Consider the following 15200-nt stretch of genomic DNA (forward strand, 5'->3'; position numbering starts at 1 on the left):
AGGTTGTTCTGGGGAGCTCTACTCCACGGCGGCGGCCTTCCACAATGACATATGACGAGTTTGAGGAGATGGAAGAGGAGGGTATGGACAATGTGGACATAGACCCAGATTTTGTTTGTGAACGAGAACATCGCCGTCGTAGCAGCAGCACAGATGAGTCTGTTGAAGAACCCACTGCTGCACGAGTTCGCCTTGTGCCACAAGGTAGGCGGCGCGCAATTTCAGGCACCACAAGCGTGGAAGTTCAAGTGAGAGGCAAAAGAGGAGCAAACAGAAATCGCCAGCAAGGCAGGTGCTCCAAAGTCTGGGATTTCTTTGAAGACTGCACTGAGGATGTTACCATGGCGATTTGCAAGGTGTGCAAGACCCGCCTGAGCAGGGGGAAAAGTATTAACAACCTCTCCACCACCAGCATGAGCCGCCACATGCTATCCAAACATCCCACGCTGTGGGCAAACGCGGCAGGACAGGGTACCAGCAACACTGCCTCCCTTGGGGTCACCAGACTCACCACCAGACCCGCCTCAGCAGCAGCAGTAGCCCAGCCATTGCATGGTTCACAACATTCACAAACATCAGATGCTGACACTGTCACTTTCCGGAGTAGTGCTCTTGAGGTCTCCCAGTGTTCATCAAACACAACAACCAACAGCCCTTCAGTGTGCAGCCCTACGGTTCAGTTGTCTGTCTCGGAGATGTTTGATCGCAAGAGGAAATTGCCAGCAAATGACCCCCGGGCCGTGGCAGTAACAGCCAGCATAGCCAAGCTTCTGGCCTGCGAAATGCTGCCATATCGAGTGGTGGAGACAAACAGCTTGAAGGGCATGATGTCAGTGGCCATCCCACTTTACGTGGTTCCCAGCCGCTACCACTTTGCACGCTCTGCAGTGCCTGAGTTGCATGAGCACGTGGTCAGCAAAATAACCCGAAGCTTGAAGAATGCCGTTGCCTGCAAGGTTCACCTCACCACTGACACCTGGACGAGTGCGTTCGGCCAGGGTCGATACATCTCCCTTACCGCGCACTGGGTTGTGGAGCTGGCAGCGATTCCTCACCTGCTACGGCGCGGGTGTTGCCCACGCCGCAAACAGCTGCACCGCCGTCCCTCCCACTGGATAACAACAGCAGCACCTACCTCTCTGACTCCTTCTCCTCCAACGCATCTCAAAGCTGTACCTCATCCGGAAACGCTAACCCAGCACCAGCAGCAGTAGGATCATGAAAGCAGTGCAGCACAGCTGTTGGCATGCGTCAGCAAGCGTTGCTGAAGCTGATCTGCCTTGGGGATAAGCAGCACACAGGGGAGGAAATTTGGAGGGGAATAAAGGAACAGACAGATTTGTGGCTGGCACCGCTGGACCTGAAACCGTGCATGGTTGTGTGTGATAATGGGAGTAATCTCATTCGCGCTTTAAGGTTGGCTAAGCTGACACACATCCCTTGCCTGGCGCACGTGATGAACCTAGTAGTTCAGCGGTTCCTGAGGACATACCCAGGCATGGCCGATCTTCTGTTGAAGGTGCGACGAGTGGCCAAACATTGTAGAAATTCCAGTACTGCTTCGGGGGCACTCGCCAAGATGCAGGAGCGCTTCAATCTCCCCCACCATCGCTTGCTGTGTGATGTCCCTACGCGCTGGAATTCTACGCTGCACATGCTAGCCCGCTTTTGCGAGCAGAAGAGTGCAGTGGTCCAGTACATGACGGCGCAGTACCGAGGCGCATCCGGACAGCTGCCAAGCTTCTGTGGATCCGATTGGGCCAACATGTTGGACCTCTGCCAAGTCCTCCAAAATTTTGAGCAGTCCATGTTGCTTGTGAGCAGTGACAACTCTTCAGTCAGCATTACCATACCACTGCTGTGTTTACTGAAGAGGTCAATGTTGAAAATCAAGGAAACAGCTGTCATGATGCAACTGGGGGAATCTGAAGGAGAAAACAATCAGCGTGATGGTACCAACATCAGGCCATCCGCCTCAGGAAACGCTGGCCCCAGCAGCTATGACGAAGAAGAGGAGGAGGAACAGCTGGAGTTGGAGCAGGAATTTCCTGCCACCACTGACGAGGGCCAGAGCGGTGCACGTTGGACTTCCACAATTCAACGCGAATGGTCAGCAGAAGCAGACCAGGAGGAAGGTGACGACTATGATGCATCACAACAACTATCACAACGCTCACAAGAGGATGATGAGGATTCTGGTAGGACTCTGGCACACATGGCTCAATTCATGCTAGACTGCATTGAACGCGACCCACGCATTGTGCGCATTATGGACAACATTAATTACTGGGTTTATACCCTTCTGGATCCACGGTACAAACACAATGTTCCAAAACTGCTTGAAGAAAGAGTCAGACAGGTCAAAATGGAAGAATATCAGCAGGCCCTTGTGGAGACTTTAGAGAGGAGATTGACATCCTCCCCCTCCTCTAGCCAGTTGTACGCCAACAGACTGACTTCCGCAAACCCAGGACGACCAGGAGGGCAGCCAACAACACAAGCCGCAGCTAGTGCCCAAAAGGGAATGGTATCGGCAGTGTCCTTGGAGTGGGAAAATTTTCTGACACCCATGCAGCAGCCCATAGAACAGCAAGCATGCGCATCCACCTCCAACACCGATCGCCTGGAGAAGATGGTCAAGGACTACATGTCAGATGGCGTAGCTGTGTTGAACAATTCATCTACACCCTTCAACTATTGGGTATCGAAGCTAGACACGTGGCACGAACTGGCAATGTACGCAATAGAGGTGCTGGCTTGCCCGGCAGCCAGCGTTATGTCGGAACGCTGTTTCAGTGCTGCCGGAGGCATCGTCACAGATCGGCGTATCCGCCTCTCCACAGAAAATGCAGACCGTCTGACTCAAATTAAAATGAATCAATCCTGGATTGGAAACGACTACGTAACACTCCAGGACCCCAACCAAGTAACATGACCAATGAACATCTGTGATGGTTTAGCGTTGCCGGTCCCTTGTTACGGAACCTCTCATCTGTATTACATTTATGACTGCATGGCGGCAAAAAGCATTGCTATATCCGCACGCTTTTTGTCCTCATGCAAGGCCTGGGATGTTGTGTCTCAAAAAGCGTGGCCTTCTCCTCCTGCGCCTCCTCCTGTTCCATCACATGTGCTGCTGCTGGGTTAGCGTTTCCAGTCCCTGTTTATTGAACCTCTCATCTGTATTACATTTATGACTGCATGGCGGCAAAAAGCATTGCTATATCCGCACGCTTTTTGTCCTCATGCAAGGCCTGGGATGTTGTGTCTCAAAAAGCGTGGCCTTCTCCTCCTGCGCCTCCTCCTGTTCCATCACGTGTGCTGCTGCTGCTGGGTTAGCGTTGCCGGTCCCTGTTTATTGAACCTCTCATCTGTATTACATTTATGACTGCATGGCGGCAAAAAGCATTGCTATATCTGCACTCTTTTTGCCCTCATGCAAGGCCTGGGATGTTGTGTCTCAAAAAGCGTGGCCTTCTCCTCCTGCGCCTCCTCCTGTTCCATCACGTGTGCTGCTGCTGGGTTAGCGTTTCCAGTCCCTGTTTATTGAACCTCTCATCTGTATTACATTTATGACTGCATGGCGGCAAAAAGCATTGCTATATCCGCACGCTATTTGTCCTCATGCAAGGCCTGGGTTGTTGTGTCTCAAAAAGCATGGCCTTCTCCTCCTGCGCCTCCTCCTGTTCCATCACGTGTGCTGCTGCTGCTGGGTTAGCGTTGCCGGTCCCTGTTTATTGAACCTCTCATCTGTATTACATTTATGACTGCATGGCGGCAAAAAGCATTGCTATACCCGCACGCTATTTGTCCTCATGCAAGGCCTGGGTTGTTGTGTCTCAAAAAGCATGGCCTTCTCTTCCTGCGCCTCCTCCTCCTGTTCCATCACGTGTGCTGCTGCTGGGTTAGCGTTACCGGTCTGTTTTCCTGGAACCTCTTCTCTGTATTACATTTATGACTGCATGGCGACAAAAAGCATGTTACCTGTGCAAAGAAACATGACATTTTCCACATTTTCCTTTGAAACTTTACAATCAATTTTCTCAAAAACTATAAGCTCTTTTTCAAATATTTTTTTTCCTCTTGTACCCACTCCCAAGGTGCACATACCCTGCTAATTTGGGGTATGTAGCATGTAAGGAAGCTTTACAAACCACGAAAGTTCGGGTCCCCATTGACTTCCATTATGTTCGGAGTTCGGCGCGAACACCCGAACATCGCGGCGATGTTCGGCGAACGTTCGCGAACCCGAACATCTAGGTGTTCGCCCAACACTAGCTGGGAACACACTAGGCAGTGTAGGAAATGTCGCATTTTGCAGCATACGCATTTGTGTGTTCTTCATGCATTTTCTGTGCGTTTGCATTTTGCGTTTTTTTTCCTGCACATGCATTTTTCTTGCATTTTGCGTGCGTTTTAATGCGCGATTCGCATATATATAAATCATATATGCATTTTGTATGCATTTCGGACGCGTATTTTTCAAGCATGTTATGCAAATCACTAGGAAGTCAAGAGAAAGTGAAAATACATTATCAAACGTGTTTAAAAAAAAAAAAAAACACATGCCAAACGCATCGAAAATGCAATGAAACGCAATAACCCTGCGTCACCATTGACTTTCATTATGTGCATTTTAGATGCGTTTTAGAAAAAATATGCAACAAAACATGCATTTTAAAAACGCATATTGCAGAACGCAAACAAATGCGTTTTTCTATGCAGCCCATGGACTTACATTAGGTGCGTTAACAATAGCACTTTCCGAAATGCTGGCGTTTCTGCATAGTGTTCCCAGCCTGACACAGATTCTTCTTAATGACTATAGTACAAACCTTATTGAAATAAAAATTCTAGATCTAAAAAATGGCGAGTCTGGATAAATAATACATTTTGACATGATGACATATAAAAAGAATGCCTTTAAAGAATGAGGGGACTGCATCTGCACTAAAGAATTATAGGGAATGCAACAAAAACTGCAAAAAAGTAATCATTCTTGCAAAACTGGAAATGTAGAAAAATTGGCTAGTGATGTAAAGTCAAATCCCAAAAAGTTTTACAAATATATAAACTCTAAAAGAAAGAAGGCAGAGAATATAGGATTTTTACAAGATCAAACGGGAAACTTGATTGTGGAGGAAAGAGCTAAAGAGGATTTTTTTTTTTTTTTTAATAGTCAAATTTTATTAAATTTTGACACAGATACAAAACATATAGTAAACCCAAACACCCAGGTGCATAGCCAAGTCACCGCATCTCTGGCACACAGTGTTGCGGCAAAGGTCCATATGATCGCTGGTCTTCAAAGCATGGTCAGGGCAGGTATATAACCTACACTGCACATTGGGTAAACCTGGTGATGGCTGGGAAGCATGCAATGCGTGGCTCTACAGTGGAATTGATTTTACCGCCACAAATTACATGCAGGCCTGCCACCTCCTCTTCTCCTCCATCCTCTTCACGATCTTCCTTTTCTGAGTCCTCCTCTGCTGCTGTGCCTTCCTGTACAACTGCGCACCCCCAGCTCCCCAGAGTCTAGTCAACATCGCAGATACAATGTTATCACTGTAAGGTCCGCTGTGTCTAGTCAGCAGCAGAATGCCGAGACTCGGGCTGCAGCTCAGACTTCCGGGTCTCGGCAAGCCGCTGACTTCAGTGGAACGCAGGAGGCTCCGCAGACCTCATTGGATAGGCGGAGGATGAGCTCTCAGTATGCGCTCCACAGATGTAAGCAGTAACTCTGACGTTCATGCTTGCGTGTCAGCTGGATTACTATTGGTTTGTTTTGAATGCTGCCTTTTTTTTGATTGCTTAGTTCTAATATTTAAACCTGGTGAACGCCCCCAGTCACCACCAATGATAGCATTAGCTTTGGCTTGTTGCTGGGTAGCGCTCACTGATAATATTGCTTAACAGAAAGATAGAGGGAATATGGGATATCAACCTATATATGGCTGACAATTTCCACGTCTCACCTTGAGAAATTACTGTGAATAATTAATATAAGGGAGCCAAATGTATAATAATGTACCAAATGTATTGAATGACTGTATCAACTAGACAAACCCCCTTAAACCCAATAAAAACACCCTCCCCTAAAAACATATGTGCTGGCGCAACTCATAGAGGCCTCTATATCAAAAAGGAAGAAAAAAGTCCCCGGTGGGAGTGCACTCCTATTCCTGGACTTATTGAGTACTATCTTCGGTTGCAAGAAACGTCCAGTTGGTAGTGGCTGTTGAATGGCAATGAACTCAACCCCATGTGCTAATCAGTATTACATGCCTCTAGGTAAAATCCCTATAAGTCACCATTACTGTACGCGAATGGCATCAAACTCCCCAGCGCTGCATGAAAAAAGTCAGTTGGCAGTATAATACAGGCTTGTGGCTACTTCTTTTGGTTCCCAACACTGTCCTCATACAGGTATTACAGTATCATGCATCTTACCACACTCTGGAAGACTTCGGTTGCACGGTTAACGAGTATGCATTTTTTTTTATGCAGCCCATTGACTTACATTAGGTGCGTTAACGGTAGCACTTTCCTGTGCTTTACATCTAGGCTGCACAAGATCTCCCCCCAATCATCTCCATATTGCTTCAGCTGTGCTGCAAGGAGGGGCGCAATGCTTCGCAGCTGGTGAGAGTCTCAGTTTGTTCACAAATATTGGCAAAGAATCTCTTCTCTGATTGACCAGGTGCTGGAAACAGGGGAAATCACTCCTGATGTCCTTATTCTGGGTAATAGGGTGGGACTATTACATACCCACAGCACAAAGTGATTCCAAATATAGCTACGGCAGCAACGCTACATCTTTCAGGAAATTGGGGCAGCAAGTTTCTTCCTATAGATAACACTAAAGCCTTGATATCAAAGCTTTATGATCTCCGGAAAGACCAATTCTTCACTGAGGGACAGTGTGAGTCCTTCCCATAAATGCTGCTCACCCTGGTATATGTGCATAAAACTTCCAGGATCGAGTAATAGTCTCGCCAGATATCAGGAAAATCTTACAGAAAACTGTACAATATCATTTCTTTTGTTTTATTTTGTTGATGAAGTTTGTCATTTTCTAAATGAATTCCCTCTCTATTTTCTCTCCCCCTTCTTGATCCCCATCTCCACTTCTCACGCCTTGTGATGAATAACCGCTATTCTTGCAAAGTCAGTGTTGGAAAACCTTACGGTATCTACCTCTGTAAGATCACTAACTCAGTAAAAGGTATAACTTTTACAGCGTTGTGATCAAAAATATCGGGTATAGTGGAGTTCCTTCCCTCTACAACAGTAAAAGTTATAGATGATGGTGTCTCTTGGAATAATCTCAAAGCATTCCGTTTGGATTTTTATATAAATTTGTATTTTTCAAAAAGCAACATATTTACAGTAGAAAAATATGAATCTTCAAGATGTTCAAAGTTCCCAGTTCCATGAAATAAACTTTATCTTGCAGATATTGAATTGTAGATCTAAGGTTGGTTAAAGGATACCCCAACTGAAATGTGACATAATGAGATAGACATGTGTATGTACAGTGCCTAGCACACAAATACCTATACTGTGTTCCTTTTTTTCTTTCTCTGTCTGAATGAGTTAAATATCAGGTATGTAAGTGGCTGACTCAGTCCTGACTCAAACAGGAAGTGACTACAGTGTGACCCTCATTGATATGAAATTCCCTTTTTTATCTCTTTCTTGCTCTCAGAAGCCATTTTCTGCTAGGAAAGTGTTTTATAGTTGGAATTTCTTATCAGTGAGGGCCACACTAGTCACTTCCTGTCTGAGTCAGGACTGAGTCAGCCACTTACATACCTGATATTTAACTCTTTCAGGCAGCGAAAGAAAAAAACGAACACAACATACTAATTTGTGTGCTAGGCACTGTACATACACATGTTTATCTCATTATGTCACATGTCAGTTCGGGTATCCTTTAATGTTGCCTATTTCTGAGTATATCTAGTAGTTGCTGAGAGAAAAAATATTCAAAAATAATGCTAATAAAAAATGCTAACTTTCAATGCATAATAGGCTTAGCTAAATAGTAAATGCTAAGAATGCTAAGAATCACCAGAATATAATATCAATAAGGCATACCTCTCCTCAATTATGTAGAAGGTCTCACCCCAAAGTAGCGGTTGTCGAGATGTGTAAAACCTGCCCATTCTACCTCCCTTTTTATACACAATTTTCAAAAATGGCTGAAAAATCGGAATTTCCCACTGACGTATTTTCCATATCTTGGAATGTTTTGTGCGTCATTCAACTGACATTTAACTAATGAGGGCGATATCTTAATTAATTGGGTACACACACAGGTAGACATCTTGACTACGTTATGACCTCCCGATAAGAGAAATGTCATGAGACACTGGGTCTCCAGAACTAAAAAACATCTCCCATCTTGGCCCACCAAAATACATAGTCCTGTAACCAAGAGTATACAGTACATTAATACTTATTTAAACACTATACCATCCTTAAAGAGTAATCAAATATTATATATACTGATCAGCTATCTAAATAAAAACAAGGAACACCAAGAGCCCCAATAGTGTAATATGTACTGGTAAATGGGTACTAGATAGAGTAAATATTAATACTCACAAACCAGGGTTACCATTAGGCAACCACTGTAAAGGCAGGTGGGGAGAGTTTCCTGACCCCACTCAGGAAAAAGAAGTCGCTCTCTGTAGATGAGAAAAAGGGGGCTCAACCCTCCACCCAGGGTGGACTCAATATTATGCAGGAGAACAGAGGTGCCAAAAGGATAAAATGAAGCTAAATGATCTTAAAAACCAAATCCTTGGTAAATAGAGGAGGTAGTGGTGGACTTACCTCCTCCAAGTAGACACACAACGACTGTAGTAAAGACAGTCAATATATTTTATTTATGAACTCCAAATATGCAACGCGTTTCGCAGGTTTGATCCCGCTTCATCAGGCAATAACAACGGTGCAATAGCATATGTGGTCAGTGGAAGAGCCAGGCACCTCTGTGACTCTTCTACTGACCACATATGCTATTGCTCCGTTGTTATTGCCTGATGAAGCAAGATCAATCCTGCGAAACGCGTTGCATATTTGGAGTTCATAAATAAAATATATTGACTGTGTTTACTACAGTCGTTGTGTGTCTACTTGGAGGCGGTAAGTCCACCACTACCTCCTCTATGTACCAAGAATTTGGTTTTTAAGCTCATTTAGCTTCCTTTTATCCTTTTGGCGCCTCTGTTCTCCTGCATAGCTATCTAAATAATTTCATTCTATAATTTTTTTATGAAGAAATCATTAATTTTATAAACTTATAAAAGATTACAAAAAGCCACCAGATGGCAGTGTACTATTATGTATGAAACTTATAATTAAAAATGCTTTATCTATCTGACATTTTATAAAAGTCACAATGACCTACCATAACCATAACATGATGTCTGCTGTCGTCACTAATTTCAACATAAGATATTGTTCCCAAAACAAAGAAAAACATGGCAACCTTGGTCTGTCTAGAATTGCTATCTATCTAAGTCTCCATAAAAGTAAAAACAATTTCCCTTAGTCTGGTTTCAAATATATTCTGAACATTTTACTATTTACACTTGTTTAAGGATTAACTCTATCTGGCATATAACTGTCACTAATTCTTGAAATGCATACTTATCAGGCTTATTTGAATCATCATAGTTAACTAAAGAATAATATAGAAGACAGGGTTTCAGTGTGGTTATAACAGAAATCTGACATCAGCGCCAATCTTACACTGGGGTACAGCAAGAGTTCCCCTTAAAACTGGTTTGTAAAACGCAGAATTGTTACTTTTAAAACTGCTGAGCCTTCCACAGGACGTGGGGGGAGGAACCTTAATGGCAAAGCTTGTTCCTGGAGGGGCAATAAACTAAGCAACTCTTCCTAGGGCAGAGCTAGCTGAGACTAAATGGTACAGCCCACATTCCAAGATACATGGATGAAGACACAGCAGATAAACCTCTCCAGCTCACCAGCATAAATCTTTCCCCCACCCCACCACAGAATAAAAACAATTCAGGGAAGGTATATGCTGCGCGTGTAGGTTACACTGACCATAAAATAAATAATATCTGTGTTTTGTCATATTTTATTATCTCTGTTAATGGCAACTTTCACAAAGAAGGGGAATTGATATTGAACAAAATATGAATGTTTTGAGAGTCAGCTGATAATTGTAGCATGTTCCGAAGCCAGAATATGAATTTCTCACACATGAACATAATGGATCATCCGCGATATTTCTAGTTAGGTTGTTGCAGTGACCTCTCTCTTACAGGAATAGGTAGCTTAAGAAGCCCTCTCCCACTCCTTGTCAGAAAGAGGTGGTGACAGCATAACAAATATCTCATGACAAGATGACAGATTGTATCGGTTATTCATACAACCAAGATTGTATTGTGTAGGGACAATCCATCTGTTACTTTGTGCACAGTAAGGAAGGCATTCCGGGGACTCCCAGTGGCCGGGGGTTAGAACTGCAGCTGTGCACAGAGGTAACAGGGCTGTGTGGAGTTAATACAACCCTCCACCCCTCACCCCATTTCTACTCATAACGGTTGATGCACAATGACAAACTGTATGCTTGTCTGCAAAATAGCTGTTATATTGATTATCCGCTGAGAAGGAATTTGGTTTATCAAAATTTGGCACTGTTGTAAGTTTTAATAACTATTAAATTATATATATATATATGTATGTGTGTATATATATATATATATATATATATATATAGATAGATAGATAGATAGATAGATAGATAGATAGATAGATAGATATAGCGCGTGTGCGAGAGAGAGGGGCCTCAATTCACCAGAGGAGAGTTAGTAAGAGACAAAAGGTCGGTATTTTATCTCATGCGGTATTTTAACACTTTGTTTGCAATTCACCACTGAGAGGAAAGAGAGAAGAGTGTTCGGTAGCAGGCGATAATGGAGCGATAAACGGTCGGTAGTTATGCGGTGTTAGTGATTTGCATGCGATACTTTGCCTCTCTGGATGCTGGAAGTAAAGGATTGTGGGTAGGAGGAGGAGGTTATTACCAGCACGTGACCACAGAGGGTTTCCCTCCCTGTTTTTTGACCTTCTCCTTCCATTACAAAACCCTCCCTCCGTTCTGCATATTAAGCAGACTAAGCAATATTAAGCATTTACAATATTAAGTGGATGGGTGAAACAGAGGTGGTATTTGAATACATTTTCACACTCCCTCCCAATGAAAAATGTATCCAGATTCCTCCTTCGTTTCACCCATCCACTTAATATTGTAAATGCTTAATATTGCTTAATACTGTAAGTGGGCTGCTCTCTGGTGCCTGAAATATGTACAGTATAAGCTGTTACTGTGTGCTGCTAGTACACTAGCTGCAGTGTGTGCTGCTCTCTGGTGCCTGAAATATGTGCAGTATAGGCTGTTACTGTGTGCTGCTAGTAAACTAGCTGCAGAGTGAGCTGCTCTCTGGTGCCTGAAATATGCACAGTATAAGCTGTTACTGTGTGCTGCTAGTACACTAGCTGCAGAGTGAGCTGCTCTCTGGTGCCTGAAATATGTACAGTATAGGCTGTTACTGTGTGCTGCTAGTACACTAGCTGCAGTGTGTGCTGCTCTCTGGTGCCTGAAATATGCACAGTATAGGCTGTTACTGTGTGCTGCTAGTACACTAGCTGCAGAGTGAGCTGCTCTCTGGTGCCTGAAATATGTACAGTATAGGCTGTTACTGTGTGCTGCTAGTACACTAGCTGCAGTGTGTGCTGCTCTGGTGCCTGAAATATGCACAGTATAGGCTGTTACTGTGTGCTGCTAGTACACTAGCTGCAGTGTGTGCTGCTCTCTGGTGCCTGAAATATGCACAGTATAGGCTGTTACTGTGTGCTGCTAGTACACTAGCTGCAGAGTGTGCTGCTCTCTGGTGCCTGAAATATGCACAGTATAGGCTGTTACTGTGTGCTGCTAGTAAACTAGCTGCAGAGTGAGCTGCAGCAGCTGTGAGAAAAACCACATATCTCCAGGTACATCCAGGAGATAAATAGATCTAAAATAACGAATGGTCACACCCCCTTTTTTCCCCTGGTGAATTGTGATTTTGAGAAAAAATAACGACTAACTATCGCCTATTTATCATATGAATTTTGCATGAATTTCTACCTGTCGGTATTTCACCCTATACTTCTGGAGAATTGTTATTTTGAGAGATCACAGGAGGTAAATTACCTCCCACGTGATAAATAGGTCGTTAATCTCTGGTGAATTGAGGCCAATCATTTGTATAGTGCCACTATCTTCCGTAGCGATGTACATAATACAAAACAAATATTGGGGAGCAAACATACATGAAAAGTACAAGACACTGTACAGTCATCAGAAGAACCCTGGAAGATCCCGTCACAGCGATCCAATCTCTCTGAATATCAGTCCTGTGTGTGTCCAGCGTAACATTGCTGGGAGATAAATCCCTCTCTGCTTATCTTACTGGACTTTGTGCATTCAGCTCACATCTCTTCAATATAAAACAAAGACACAGAGAGGCAGAGAGAGGGAAATCACCTTTTCTCAGTTCTGTCTGGATGAATGGGAGCTTCTAATATCCCCGCAGCTCACAGAAGGTAAATAGCAGTGTTATATAGAACTTTCCTGGAGACTCACTGTCAGGATCTCGCCTGTAGCATGTCCTGTTGCTTGCAATGGAACTGCAACCAGGCAGTTCTGATTTCTCTGCATGCATTCAGTTGCTTGGTTTTGATTGCATTCACAATAAGTGCCATCTGCAATCACCCTGCAGTTCAGAGCAGCTCAGGATACTGACATGAATCCACCTATGGCTTGCAGCAGCTATAAGACATATACCGGCTGTATCCTGCGCCCAAGTCTCCCGGCGCCAGTTCATATGTATGAGACTATAGCAGCGGTTGCTATTAGTTATGCTCCTTCTTGTTCTGTTTTGTTTGTACCTGTGTGGATGTTTGCCATCACTGTGGTAGCGATTAGATTGGCAAACATTCCTTCCTGTCTGTGTTTGTCTGTCCTTGTTGTATTCAGTGTGGTGGACAACAGACGCTCAGAGCTGCGCTCACTCTGTGCAACCATTAGGTCTTGTTTATTGTGGCGGTTATCCGAAGCTCGGAGCTGCGGTCGCTCTGAGCAATCTTGCTCCCTGTCTCTAGTCTACTACTGCTGTGATCTGTGTAGTCTCCTACACAAGTGCATCCTGCAATATTACCTGATATTACCCAGCCACATTGTCTTGCTTAGTGAGCTCTGGTAGTACTCCTGTCTTCCTGGCATCAGCCTCTATACCTTGCGCATTACGGCCTGCTGTAACCAAAGTCAGGTAGGCGCTGTCTCGCCACCTCCCGTTCAATCGAGAACGCTACACATAGGGTGAAGACTACGGCATTAGATTGGGGTATAGAGGCTGAAGGAAGGCAAGAGATCTGGCAGGCCTTACAAACATATTCTTATTTTCACTTTAACAGGTTACATTCTAAATTATGAACAGCAGCCATAGTGACACAAAATCTGGTTTATTCAGCTCCATGGAAAAGCAAATTCTTATCTTTCAGCACTTTTTGTTGTCAGGAGTGTTTGTTCAGCCAGATAGAAGTGTTTTGGCTTTTATGTATGTTCAAGAGAGCCGTGGCTGCTGATCCTAACTCATTTACATAAATAAAGCACCTGGTTTATTAACCTTTACAATGGAAAAAAAATTTAAAAGTTCAAACTAGGCTGGGTACTATTTATACCCATATCTATCTCATTATGTCAGCTCAGGGACTTTAACGCTTTAAAGTAGCATGGAAGAGTCCTCAGAATTCTGTGTAAACTTCCTTATACACTTTGCAAGAAAAAAGAGACTGTAAAAAACAAACAAAAAACAAACAAACAAAAAAAGCCCAGTGAGTTACGCCTAAATTGTTTCCCACAGTCAGCATGATTAGAGCATCTCACCAGTAAGATATCCTTCATGCACAATAAGGTTTGATTTAATACCAAAACATTTCCCACACTAAGCACAGGAATAGGGCTTCTCACCAGTATGAGATCTCTTATGTTTGACAAGACTTATTTTATGCCCAAAACTATTCCCACACTCAGCACATGAATAGGGCTTCTCACCAGTGTGCGTTTTCTCATGTATGAAAAGGTTTAATTTTGTTACAAAACATTTCCCACACTCATTACATGAATGGGGCTTCTCCCCAGTGTGGATTTTCTTATGCATAAAAAGGTTTGATTTTGCTACAAAACATTTCCCACACTCAGTACATGAATATGGCTTTTCCCCAGTATGAGATCTCTCATGTTTGACAAGATCTGCTTTATGCCCAAAACATTTCCCACACTCAGCACATGAATAGGGCTTCTCACCAGTGTGAGATCTCTCATTATTGGAAAGACTTTTTCTATGTCCAAAAGATTTCCCACACTCAGCACATGAATAGGGCTTCTCACCAGTATGAGATCTTTCATGTGCGACAAGAGTTGATTTTTCTCTAAAACTTTTCCCACACTCAGCACATGAATAGGGCTTCTCACCAGTGTGACATCTCTCATGTATGACAAGATGTGATTTCTGAGAAAAACGTTTCCCACACTGTGCACATGAATATGGCTTATCACCAGTGTGAGTTCTCTCATGTTTGGCAAGGTCTCGTTTGCCTCCAAAACATTTCCCACACTCAGCACATGAATAAGGCTTCTCACCAGTGTGAGATCTCTCATGTCTGACAAGATCCGCTTTATGCCCAAAACATTTCCCACACTCAGCACATGAATAGGGCTTCTCACCAGTGTGAGATCTCGCATGTCTGACAAGCAGTGATTTACGTCCAAAACATTTGCCACACTCAGTACATGAATAGGGCTTCTCACCAGTGTGCGTTCTCTCATGTCTGACAAGACTTGATTTCTGAACAAAACATTTCCCACATGTGGAACAGGAATAAGACCCTCCAGCAGGGGGAGTGCTGTGCTGGGTGTGAGGGCCATCAGGGTTAGACAGGTGAGGGGAGTCTGGGGGAATATTTAGGGTCACCAGGATATCTGCAGGAGACTCTTGTCCAGTGACATCATCATCCGCTGTACAGTCTGTGGATACAGAGAGGCGAGTCTCTGGGAGGTTCCTGATGCCGGGACTCCGCCCTGCAAATAGAGAAACATCATCACTTCCTGT

General features: G+C 43.9%; 1 pseudogene; it reads right to left on the reverse strand.

Annotated features, from left to right (window-relative positions):
- LOC137537179 (zinc finger protein 850-like) overlaps window positions 1-15200 on the reverse strand; it is a 174185-nt pseudogene that overhangs the window by 39360 nt on the left and 119625 nt on the right.

This window comes from Hyperolius riggenbachi, chromosome 10, assembly GCF_040937935.1.
Source record: "Hyperolius riggenbachi isolate aHypRig1 chromosome 10, aHypRig1.pri, whole genome shotgun sequence".
NCBI lineage: Eukaryota > Metazoa > Chordata > Amphibia > Anura > Hyperoliidae > Hyperolius > Hyperolius riggenbachi.